Source organism: Taudactylus pleione, unplaced genomic scaffold (assembly GCF_031769625.1).
Source record: "Taudactylus pleione unplaced genomic scaffold, aTauple2 ptg000393l, whole genome shotgun sequence".
NCBI lineage: Eukaryota > Metazoa > Chordata > Amphibia > Anura > Myobatrachidae > Taudactylus > Taudactylus pleione.
In genome coordinates this window covers 12,069,553-12,081,388 of record NW_028284794.1, presented here as the reverse complement: position 1 = coordinate 12,081,388, position 11,836 = coordinate 12,069,553, and positions in this window count along the sequence as shown.

Genomic DNA, 11,836 nt, shown 5'->3' with positions numbered 1-11,836 from the left:
CGTGTTTGTGCTGCCCACTCGTGTCGCTTAGCATAGTCATCCAGCTACCTCGGTGAAACCTTTTGGACATAAAAACATTATAGTGAGGTGTGAGGTGTTCAGAATAGACTGGAAATGAGTGGAAATTAAGGTTATTGAGGTTAATAATAGCATAGGAGCAGAAAAACCCACAAATTCTGTGATTTTAGCTGTTTTTATGCTTTTTTTTAAAAAAAAAATACAGATCCAAAACACAAAACCAAGAACCCAAAACACGGAAGGGTGGTTTTGGCAAACCAATCCAGATCCAAAACACGAATAAAGATCCAGATCCAAAACCAAAACACAAAACACGAAAAGTGGCCGGTGTACACCCCTAATTTGTATATCTGTGTGCGATTGAGACTGAAAACAGAACTTGGTGTGGGAAAGAGCAGCAGCTGTTGCATTGTGGCACTTTGCATGCTGACTAAGAGACTGAGTCACACACATATATACAAGTGTCATATAATCAAATGAATCTGCACAGTCTTCTGGTGAATATGTTAATGTTTAATTATGTGATTTATATGTCTGCAGTTATTTGTATGTTTTTATATTGTGTTTATTAAAGTATACTAAATTACTAATCTTTGGACTCTGGGCCTAATTCAGCAAGGAACGCAGTTGCTAATACACACGCAATCGGCCGATTGTTGCGAACTGCGCATGCGTATGTATCGCAGTGTGTACAAGTGTGTGTGAGGCTGCGATGGTACTCAATGTTACTGATGGTTTCGCAGTCTTGCTAAACATTATGGATGTGTGTAAGGTAAAGTGGGCGTCCTTATGTAGTGCTGCGGTGGCATTGCGGTCGCAGCACTACATAAGGACAGTTGAACTGTGTACGTAATCGCTAATGCATCCGCAATTGTAGTTTGTAATGAATCAGGCCTCTGTAACCTGTTTATATCTTTTTTCACGATGCACTGTGTGACATAATGGGAACTGGGGACACTACAATGTGCATACTTGCCGACAATCAGCTCCCACCTTACGGGAGGGAGCTGATAGTCGGCTAACAGCGGAGGGCGTGGCCAGCATTGATGTCACATTGGGGGCGGAACTGCACGATTATGTCATCATAGCTCCGCCCCCTCTTCACAATGCCATTATTTTCGGCATTGTGAAGCAGGGGGCGGGGCCACAATGACGCGATTCAGTGCAAATTGCGTCACTGCCCACCCCCACCTGCTGGGGGGAGGTAGGGAGGGTTGCTGGCTGCCGAGAGGCTTGCCTGCCTTTCCGGGAGCCAGGCTTGGCACTCGAAAATCTTGAGGCTCCCGGCCAAATCAGGAGGGTAGGACGCACTGCATGTCATAGGGCTCTATTTACTACAATCTGCATTAAAATGCAGATTGTAGTGTGATATTACCGACATAATCCACACGGCAAATTCAGGCAATATCACAGGGATTTATTAAAAATCCCTTGGAGGGACAGAGCTTGCGATAAACTTATGTCCCTGCGTAGCCCCTCCGCAGCCTTATCACTATATTTTTCTAAAAAAAAATACAGTGACAAGGTGCCACGCGTGCGCCGACCGGCCGCTACCAATGGTTCTCTGCTATCAATGGATGAGGAGGAGCCTATGTTTTTTTTTTTTACTTTGTAGTGGCAGGACTGAGCTTAGCCCCGTCCCCGACAGCCACTAAGTCCCACCCCATTTTTCATTGATCCATGGCCCGGCTTGCCCAAAGCAGAGGTGACCATCGAGGGGGTGCAAACCATAGATGGTTCACTATAGATGGTTTATGTGCTATTATGTGCCCATCGCACTTCTCTTTCCTGTTACCCCTACTGACCTTTCATGGGCAGTCTCTACGCATCTCTGAATGTCTCCTCCTCTCCCATCAAGCTTGTATCTCTGTTATGTGCACAGAACAGGCGCACCTCTCACTGTGCTGCACTGGAGAATTATGGGGCTTGTAGTCTCCATATTCAAAGATCAGCCAAGTCATACAGTACCCGCACAAGTGTTCAGATATCACACTTGTGAATTGGGCTCAGAGTAGTTGACATTGGACAGCAACCATTAATGTTTTAGAAACATTGATGGTGGATGGCCATCCCTAGCTCTGACCCCTGGTGCAGAGAAACACTTCTTAGATGATGCATCTAATGCAGAAATTTGGAGCAATGCACAATAACATATTATGCCTGCATGGCATACATGCCTACCCTCCCGCTTTTAGTGGAAGCCTCCCGATTTCTAACTCAGGCTCCCGCTACCACGCAAACCATAGTGATACTCCCGGTTTTCCACTGATCCCCATTAAAATAGGGATTGAGCATGCACCAGTCTGGAGGTGCGGGGGGGCAGGGCCTGCATGGGAGAAGTCACGACACTCCGAGATGCAAGGTACTGCACAAGCGTTGTGGTCCCCAGGCAGGCACTCTTCGATGGTGACAGATCTTCCTCACAGTGGTCTTTTTAGGGTACTCGCGGTCCTCTTCAGGAGCTGGCCTTTCTTCTGACTGCGGCTGTCAGGCTGGCCATCCGGTCTCCTCGGCGGGGTTATCCTCCTTAAAAGCATCCCTCTGGTCAGCAGCAGCGTGAAGTCCTTTGCATTGCGATGGTGGCTCCTTCCCTCCAGTCCTGGCAACAGGCTTCTTAGTAGAAGTCTTCTCATCCGCGGGCACTCCTCTGGGCAGTCTGTAACCAATGGGATCTTCCTCTGGGTCCTTCCACTCTCCCAGCAGTTCCCGGCGATGGCAGACCAGCTCCAGCAGCAGGGCTCTTCCTCCGGTCTCCAGCAGGTTGGCAGATGAGAATCCATGGAGAAGGTGCCAGTGTCCCAGCTCCTGATGACAGAGGAGGGGAAGTCCAGCTGCGACACAAAGTGTCATCTGGCGGGGTACATCTCCCTGCGGTCCGTAGTGGGGCAGGTCAGTGTCCCTTCGGCATTTAGCTTATCTCTCTACTATGGGGTGGCAAGTTCAGCATTCAACCCCCAGCAATCAATTATCCGCTGTCCCCCCTGGGGTGCAGTTTCTAATACTGCAGTTCCCTCTTCGGCCCATCTACAAGGTCTGGTCCGGCTCTCCTGAGTGGACCAGGGGCCCTGGTGATAGACCACCCAAGGGGTTTTCTGCCTGACCACATGGGCTACCAATGGGTGAAGGCAGCCTTTCCCGGGCTAGATGGGTTGCTGGCCAAGGACAAACCAGGGAACTGCTGCCCACCACCAGTGCACTGCCTTCCCATGGCTTTCAGTTGCTGGAAAAGACCAAGCTCTTCAACATTCCTAGTCTAAGGAGAGGTGAGTGACGTCCTCCATACTGTAAATTCAGTTTTTTTTTTTGTTAAATTACCCAATGTTTCTCCTAAGTTAACTATAATATGATTATTTAAAATTATTTTGTAACTTATTAGCATATATGGTATGTTCCCACATATACACTATTTTTCTGTGTTTTTAATTTTAATTAATCAGTATACAATATATATATATTTTAGTACCTTTCTCAGAATACCTTTGTTCACCAATAATGGGGTGGTCTGGTGTGTGTGTGTGTATGTATATGTACGAGTGTGTGTGTGTATATGATATATACGAGTGTGTGTGTGTGTGTGTGTGTGTAATATGCTAAAAAAAAACCTTGAGTGGCAATAGATATGTTCATAGGGGATGCTAGACACGCCCTTTTGGCAGAGCATGGCACATCCCCTTGTGCGGCACATACAACTGCTGACTATAATCTCCCTGAAACTCGTTTTCAAAAGTAGGCAAGTATGCTGCACGGTCTCCCAGATACAGTTTTATAGAAAAGCTAAAATGCCACCAAATACCAACTTCATGCTTCACACAGATGCTTTTAGATAATACTGAATGGGCATCAACCTTATCTATTTTCATTGGGTGCTTCATCAATATCTTTCCTTTGTTTTATATCAAACTGTGCAAAATTGCGTAGAGGATGTGCAGCTTCATCATTAATATCGAATAAGCATGCAGTAGTCATTATAACTAGGGATGTGCAGGCTCGGATAGGTTTGAGTTTACACGTGGAGTTCGGATTTTTCCCTCCAAAAAAACGGAACACAGAAAGAGGCAAAACGTCATCTTGCATGGACGAACATCATCATTCCAGGAATGATGATGTTCGTCCATGCAAGATGACATTTTGCCTCTTTCTGAGTTCCGTTTTTTTGGAGGGAAAAATCCGAACTCCACGTGCAAACTCGAACCTATCCAAGCCTGCACATCCCTAATTATAACACAACACCACAACTCTGTAAGCCCTGTGACTGTCTTCTCTGCTGTAAGACAAGAACTGTATGTGCGTCTCAATGAGGACCTCTACAACTTGCAGAGAGAAGATAGAGAACCATAGCCAATCGATGTCTTGGTTCTAATTCATCATTAGAAATTTATTTAAAATCCTCTATTTTGGACCTGTTTACATGAAATCCAAAACCCGAGTTCGTTTTTTAAATCTGAATTCCAACTGACTGCAGAACCAAACCGGACTTTGTTCGACAAGGAACCCCAAACTTCGGGTGTGATCGTATTTCAGGAAAAACTAAGCACACATCTCAATAATAAACCATTCGCTGTTTCACTATAATGACCATGTGTAATGTGAGATAGGGTATCTAGTGGGGATTAAAAAAATATATTTAATTTTTGACATCCACATAGTTCAAAACAACAAGACAAAATCTCTAAATGTCAAGACAATCAATGTCGTAAAACTAAAGGTTAAAAGGAGATAAAAGATAAGATTACAGCAGAGCAGACTATAACTAATCTGTGGAATAAAAAACAGGTTAATAAAACAAATGCTGGGGCTGGTTCTGATTCACACCCAAAATGGCCGCAGATCAGGATTGGCCCTGCAGTCAGATGCAGAACTATATGCTAATATGTTAATGTGTCTGTGAATATCTGATTCAAAAATATACAGTAATTGCACTGCCCATATTTTTTCTATCCACAGTCTTTTGGCCTGGAATAAACCATGGGGAAGTTTCTCCCCGCAACTAATTGCCGTCCAAAATCCCCGTGGCGCGGGGAAAAGCTATTCAGTAAAATAGCCTTTTTCCCACACGTAAACACATTGATTCCACGTAAGCTGCAGAATCAATGTGTTTTTCCCCATGCACGAGGCCAATTAGGTTGTTTTAACATAGATTTTACCTCACACTTCCATGAGCTGTGAGGTAAAGTCCAACTGCGGGGACTCGCGTGCTGTGGAGAGTATGGGACAAATTTGGGGTCCACTCGATCTGCACCAACCCCTACAATCCCCAGATGAATGGGCTCTGCAAGACATTTAATGGGACCCTTAAGCAGTTGCTGTAGATGCTGAGGAGACTGGGACTGGGAGAAGTTGTTGCCACAGCTATTATTCACATACTGCAAAGTACCACAGGATTCTACCAGGTTCTCCCCTTTTGAGGTTACCATGGGCCAAATGTAATAGGGTGAGAGTTTAGAAAATGTGAGAGTTTAGCAGTAAACTCTCACATTGGTTGAGTTTTATCTTCAAAATGGGAAAACATCTGGATGAGATTTTAAATCGTGAGAGTTTTTTAAGTCTAAAAAAACATGCAAGTTCGCTCTGTTACTTTGTTTTTGGACTCTATTACATTGGTAAAGTTTAAAAATTGTCAGAAACTCTCACTTTTCTAAACTCTCACCCTATTACATTTGGCCCAAAATGTTCAAAGGGTACAGAGACCGCTCATCCTACAGTAGTCAGGGAAAGCTGGGAAAGGACGTTCCAGGAACCTTAGGCACCTGTCCTGGAAAATGTGATCCAAATGAGGGATAGACTGCAGCGTTTAATACATGACCACACACAGGGGGAACAGGAATGGCAGTGCCAATACAACAACCAGCGGTGGTGAGAAAAGGAGCTAGAAGTTGGACAGAACGTGTTGGTACTAGTATCTGCCGAAGGCACAAGTTACAAGCCACCTGGACAGGGCCATATACCATAGTAGACTGACAGGCCATGTAGATTACATTATCTCCTAACTCAAATGGGAAAGTGAAATGCTGGAGCTTGTGGTCATTGGGCCTGATTCAGCAGGGAACGCACAGGAGAGAACGCACGCACACGGCCACTGCAAGAATATCCTAATTAATGCATACGCACGGAGACTGCAACACAACATGCAGACGCCCAGCTCTATATGAAGCTGCCCATCTCCCTTTACTCACAGCCTGATCAGTATGCAAGATAGTGTAAACATCGATAACATCGAGATCCATCAACCACATTTGTATAATAGTGATTGACCAGACCTTGCTCAGGATCTTGGAAACTAATTGTGAGCACAGAGTCCCATCACTGCATCCGTTGCCGAACTGGCTTAATTATGGACGCCCCTAAAACGGCATCTCAACGCACAGGCAAGCCTGCGTTCGCCCGACTACTCTCCATCACCACCCACAAACGGCACTTCTTGTCAATCAATATCGAACGATTTTTTGGAAAATAGGAGGCAGCATGTGAGGTTGGGTAGGTTTACATCTAGTGGCAGGACAATTAGAACAGGGGCTTCCCAAGGATGTGTTCTTCTTTCCCCTTTTATTTCTTCTTTATACAAAAACGACTGCACCTCTAGAGATCCATCTGTGAAACCCTTGAAATTTGCTGACAATACTATGATCATTGGCCTTATCAAGGTTGATGAGGAGTCCGCTTATAGAAGGGAGGTTGAACAGTTGGCCCTGTGGTGCAGTTGGAATCATTTGGAGTTAAATCCAATAAAAATGGTAGAGATGATAGAGGACTTTAGGAGGCATCCACTGGTGGCGTCACCCATTACTATTAAGGACACTGTGGTGTCTGTGTTGGATACCTTCAGGTTTTTGGGTTCTGTGATTCTCAGGACTTGTAGTGGGGGTCCAACAAAGATGCCATTGTGAAGAAAGCCCAGCAGCAGTTGTTCTTCTTACGGCAGCCTAAAAAGTTTAATCTACCACAGGAGTTATTGAGTCTTTTTTTCTTTTGCAACAATTCAGTCTGTTTTCTGTTCATGAATCATTGTGTGGTATGGATCGAAAAAGGATGAGATACAATACAAAGGGGGGTAAGAGCCATGGAAAGAATTTTTGGTGCTGACCTCCCCACTCTTCAGGAAATATATTTGTCCAGAGTTAGTAAGCGGGCAAGTAATATTGTTGTAGATCCAACACTTCCAGGTTATGATCTATTTCAATTGCTTCCTTCTGATAGGCGTCATAGACCGCAACGTGTAGAAACTACTAGACACAGGCCTTCATTTTGCTGAATAAATGAGGTGGGGTTGGGGGAGTGGGAAGTATGCGGCAGGGTGCTGTAACTTTTTAACATTTTAGAAAGTAGCTAGTACAGTAGTTGTGATTACTTCCTGATTGTCATGAGGTGGCTTGTCCGTGTTATTGTATTGTGGTGTTTATGGGAAGAGTGGTTAACTGGAGCTAATTCCTTTTATATGTTTTTATTATTGGCCAATAAAATTGATTCTGATTGTTGTTGGTTTCCTCACCAAGGGAGATACTGTGACTGCTGTCCGCTATTGTGGCACATTGAGCCGGTTGCAGGGGGCAATTCGTCAAAAATGACCTGGCTTGTTGTGAGCAGGATTGTATTGCTACACAATATCGCCAGGCCACAGTCAGCACACCGCTCGCATAAGTAGCATTTTCCATCTCTTGGGACGATTGAAGAATCACTTAGGTAGGAGGCGATTCACAACTCACTGTGTAGTTCAGCAAGCCGTCATGTCCTTGCTTCAGTTTAGATTCGGTTGCAAATGACCGATGTTTGTGTCTACTGCGCTTGTGTCTGAGCTGCACTGCGCATGTTCCGTGATGGTCTTATGCCAGTGGACGCAGTGTGAATTAGGACGCAGGGAGAATGTCAGAGAGTGAACGTTTGGGGAAGGTAATGGGAGAATGGCGCAGGTATGCCGTGAGCATTACAGTGTCGCAGCCAGAGATTCTGTCTTTGGAAAAAGTGTCACTGGCCTTGGCATCTTATTTGCTTTGCGCATTCTGGGCAACCATAGGGTTGCTCAGAGGTTAGATGATGCAACCGATATTTCCCTTGTTCATTCGATGCTGCATCTTTGGATGCGAGAGGCGGATCTAAGAAGCCAGCAGAGGGCGTCTCTTTAAGTAGGATGGTGACATTGGCATAGCTTCCCAGATCCACTTCGTAAGAAGACGCAGTACTGATGGCCTTTGCGTCCATACTTATCTTATCACTCTGAAGTAAAGAGGAAGAAACCCCTTTAGCTCTGCTCTGCATTACTCTCCACATCTGGCTTACTTTACTCGAGAAGTGGGCAGGTTGCAGCTTGGTTTAAAAGGTCCACAGCAGTCCCCATAGGTTTCTACTGTACAGTATTTTTTGCTGAAAAGAGGGTTATTCCTTCTTCCCATAAACGTACTGTATGAAAAGGCAGACCGTGGAGAAGTCAGAGATTTATCCAGCGTTGCCGCCATCTTCTGTTATTAATGCTGCCGCCATACACAGCATATGGTGGCAAAGCGTTGTGGGCAGTTACTATGCAAGAAAAATGTCTCTGGCTTCTCAGTTCCCATTCTATGCAGCCATAGGGTTACTCAGAACTGCGATAATCATATGGTCTGCAAACTAGGCCAGCAAACAGTGGCATCCGATGGATCAATTACCGACAGAGTTCCCCTGTCCTATTTACCCCCTAACCATCCTTTTCTGCACCCTTATACTAACCCTCCCTATCCCGCACCCTAACCCTCCGGTAAGTGCCTAAATCTAACCCTCCCCCCTTAGAGCCTAACCCTAACCCTCCCCCTTAGTTCCTAACCCTGAGCTCCCCCTGGTGGTGCCTGAAGCTAAGTCCCTCCAGCAGCCTAACGCTAAGTCCCCCTAGGATGCCTAAACCAAAACCTCCCCCCTGCAGCTGATACCTACCTTTCACTGATCTCCTTAGGAACGGGATGCTGTCTGCTGGGATTCTGACATTGGCATCCCCAGTCATGTCGGGACTCCGGTGGCGGTGTTCTATTGGCGATTGAGATTCCAGTGCTGGGGTTCCGGCAGATGGCATCCCAGTTGTCGGGATCATAACCACATTTTGCCTGTCCCTGCTCTACCCCACATTTTATTCCTTAATCAGGTATTTTATGCTGTTACAGCTCTACCAATAGATTTCAGTTTCATGATATTGGTTTTATTATACTGTTGTTAAATATATTATATTAATTGTTATGTCTATATTTTTCTGACTATTGATATTGGTTAATAATGTGATCTTATTGAGTGATAATTATTTATTTGCATCAGATATCACTGCTATAAAAAAAAAACACCTATCCCAATCGGGGTGTACTACCTAACCCGGCCTGCTGCTATACTATATGCCAGTGGTGTCAAACTCGGGCCCTTCAGCTGCAGTGGAACTACACATCCCAGCATGCACAGTTTTGGTATTAGGGCATACTAAAACTGTGGCAGGGCATGCTGGGATATGTAGTCCCAAAGCAGCTGTAGGGTCCAAATGTGACACCACTGCTCTATACCAACATTCAGGGCGGGGCCAGACGATCCATGTCAATAAGCCACTCGTAGTGAAAAATGCAGCTAATCCTGCATTTTGACTAGGGGCGGAGCCTAATAACGCATTTCTAACATAATCTCATCATTAGGGGGTTACCCAAAAAATTGGAAGCCTCCCGCATGTCTTGGGAGGGTAGGCAAGTATGTTCCACTCTGCAACAGGGAATATGGAGGAGAGGGCTGGAGCAGGAACGGGAGGGTTGATCCTTGCACAATCTGTAGGGAGGGGCAAATCAGGGACAGACAAATGTCACCTATAGCAGGGGTTGTCAAACTCAGTCCTCAGGTCCCCATACAGTGTCCATGTGGACATTTACAATGTAACATAATACACCAGTACATCGGCTCCGTGGTCTCGAAAATGTGAACTGTTAGGGGCCCTGAAGGCCAAGTTTGAGAACCACTGGTCTACAGGTTATGTGTGGGCACGTGCGGGTGGGGGTGGAGCGGTGCATGTGGCCAGTGAGGTGATTCGGGAAGGCCAGGGGCATGTGCCCCACCCCACCCTAATCTGGCTCTGCCCGCATGCACTCATTCCGGATAGTGTCAGCACTAGCCTGATGCATATATAGGCAAGGCACAGGCTGCCGGATGGGTGAGTTTCCGTAAAACCTGTCCGGCAAACCCCTTTCATTTCAGCTTCCTGTGTCACTGCAGTAGGATGTTGCTTAGTGATGAGAAAAGGGTGATGTTACTGCAATGGTATAAAATGTGATGTAGATTGTAACATCAATAAGAACAGTACAATCATTTGTAATAAGAGGAAAATATTTTGCACAAAGTAAATTTTTTTAAATTAATATCTATCTTTTTATCTATCTCATGTCTCTCTCTCTCTCTATCTTATATCTATCTAACTCATATCTATCTATCTATCTATCTATCTATCTATCTATCTATCTATCTATCTATCTATCTGTCTCATGTCTCTCTCTCTATCTTTCTTATATCTATCTGACTCATATCTATCTATCTATCTCATATCTATCTATCTATCTATCTATCTATCTATCTATCTATCTATCGATCTCATAATTATCTATATATCTCATCTATCTATCTATCTATCTATCTATCTATCTATATCATATCTATCTATCATATACCTATCTATCTGTATCATTATCTATCTATCTATCTATCTATCTATATCATATCTATCTATCTATCTATCTCATAATTATCTATCAATCTATCTATCTCATATCTATCTATCTATCTATTTATCTATCTATCTATCTATCTATATCATATCTATATCATATCTATCTATCTATCTATCTATCTATCTTATATCTATCTAACTCATATCTATCTATCTATCTATCTCATATCTATCTATCTCATAATTATCTATCTATCTATCTATCTATCTTATATCTATCTAACTCATATCTATCTATCTCATAATTATCTATATATCTAATCTATCTATCTATCTATTTCTCTATCTATCTATCTTATATCTATCTAACTAATATCTATCTATATCTGTATCTATCTATCTATCTATCTATCTCATATCTATCTATCTATATATCTCATAATTATCTATATTTCTTATCTATCTATCTATCTATCTATCTATCTTATATCTATCTAACTCATATCTATCTATCTATATCATATCTATCTATCTATCTCATATTTATCTATCTCATAATTATCTATCTATCTATCTATCTCATAATTATCTATATATCTCATCTATCTATCTATCTATCTATCTATCTAGCCAGGGCTGGCTCTTGGGGTGTTCGACCAGAGCGGTCCAACAGTCCAACAGGGGAACCACCCCATAGAGGGCTCACCCCTCCCAACATCCCGATTTCAGCTGGACAGCACTGTCCCGTTGTTCCACCCATGGGCTGAAATGTCCCGCGGGTGGTCTGGTCAGGAGGTTGTGCACCCCCACTGCGGCAGTTGTGCCGTGCCCCGGTGTAGTTGAATGGATGCTTTGCGCTTGCGCCTGGAGAGGGCTGTCGGAAGCCCAGCTAGTGATGGAGTGCTTGACTCGCCCCCAGCTTGACATTAGATGGGAGGCATGTGGGCCATGCGGGCTCCCCCCCAAATAAAGTCATGTAGGGTGGCGTAGCCTATGGTAATTAGGCCACACACCCAATTTCAGTCTAGAAGGTGCAGTATACCCAGCATGGCACAGGGTGTGGCTACCCCTGGAGTTTGCCATGTATCTATCTATCTCATATCTTTCTATCTGTCTGTCTATCTATCTATCTAACTATCTATCTATCTATCTATCTATCTATCTATCTAT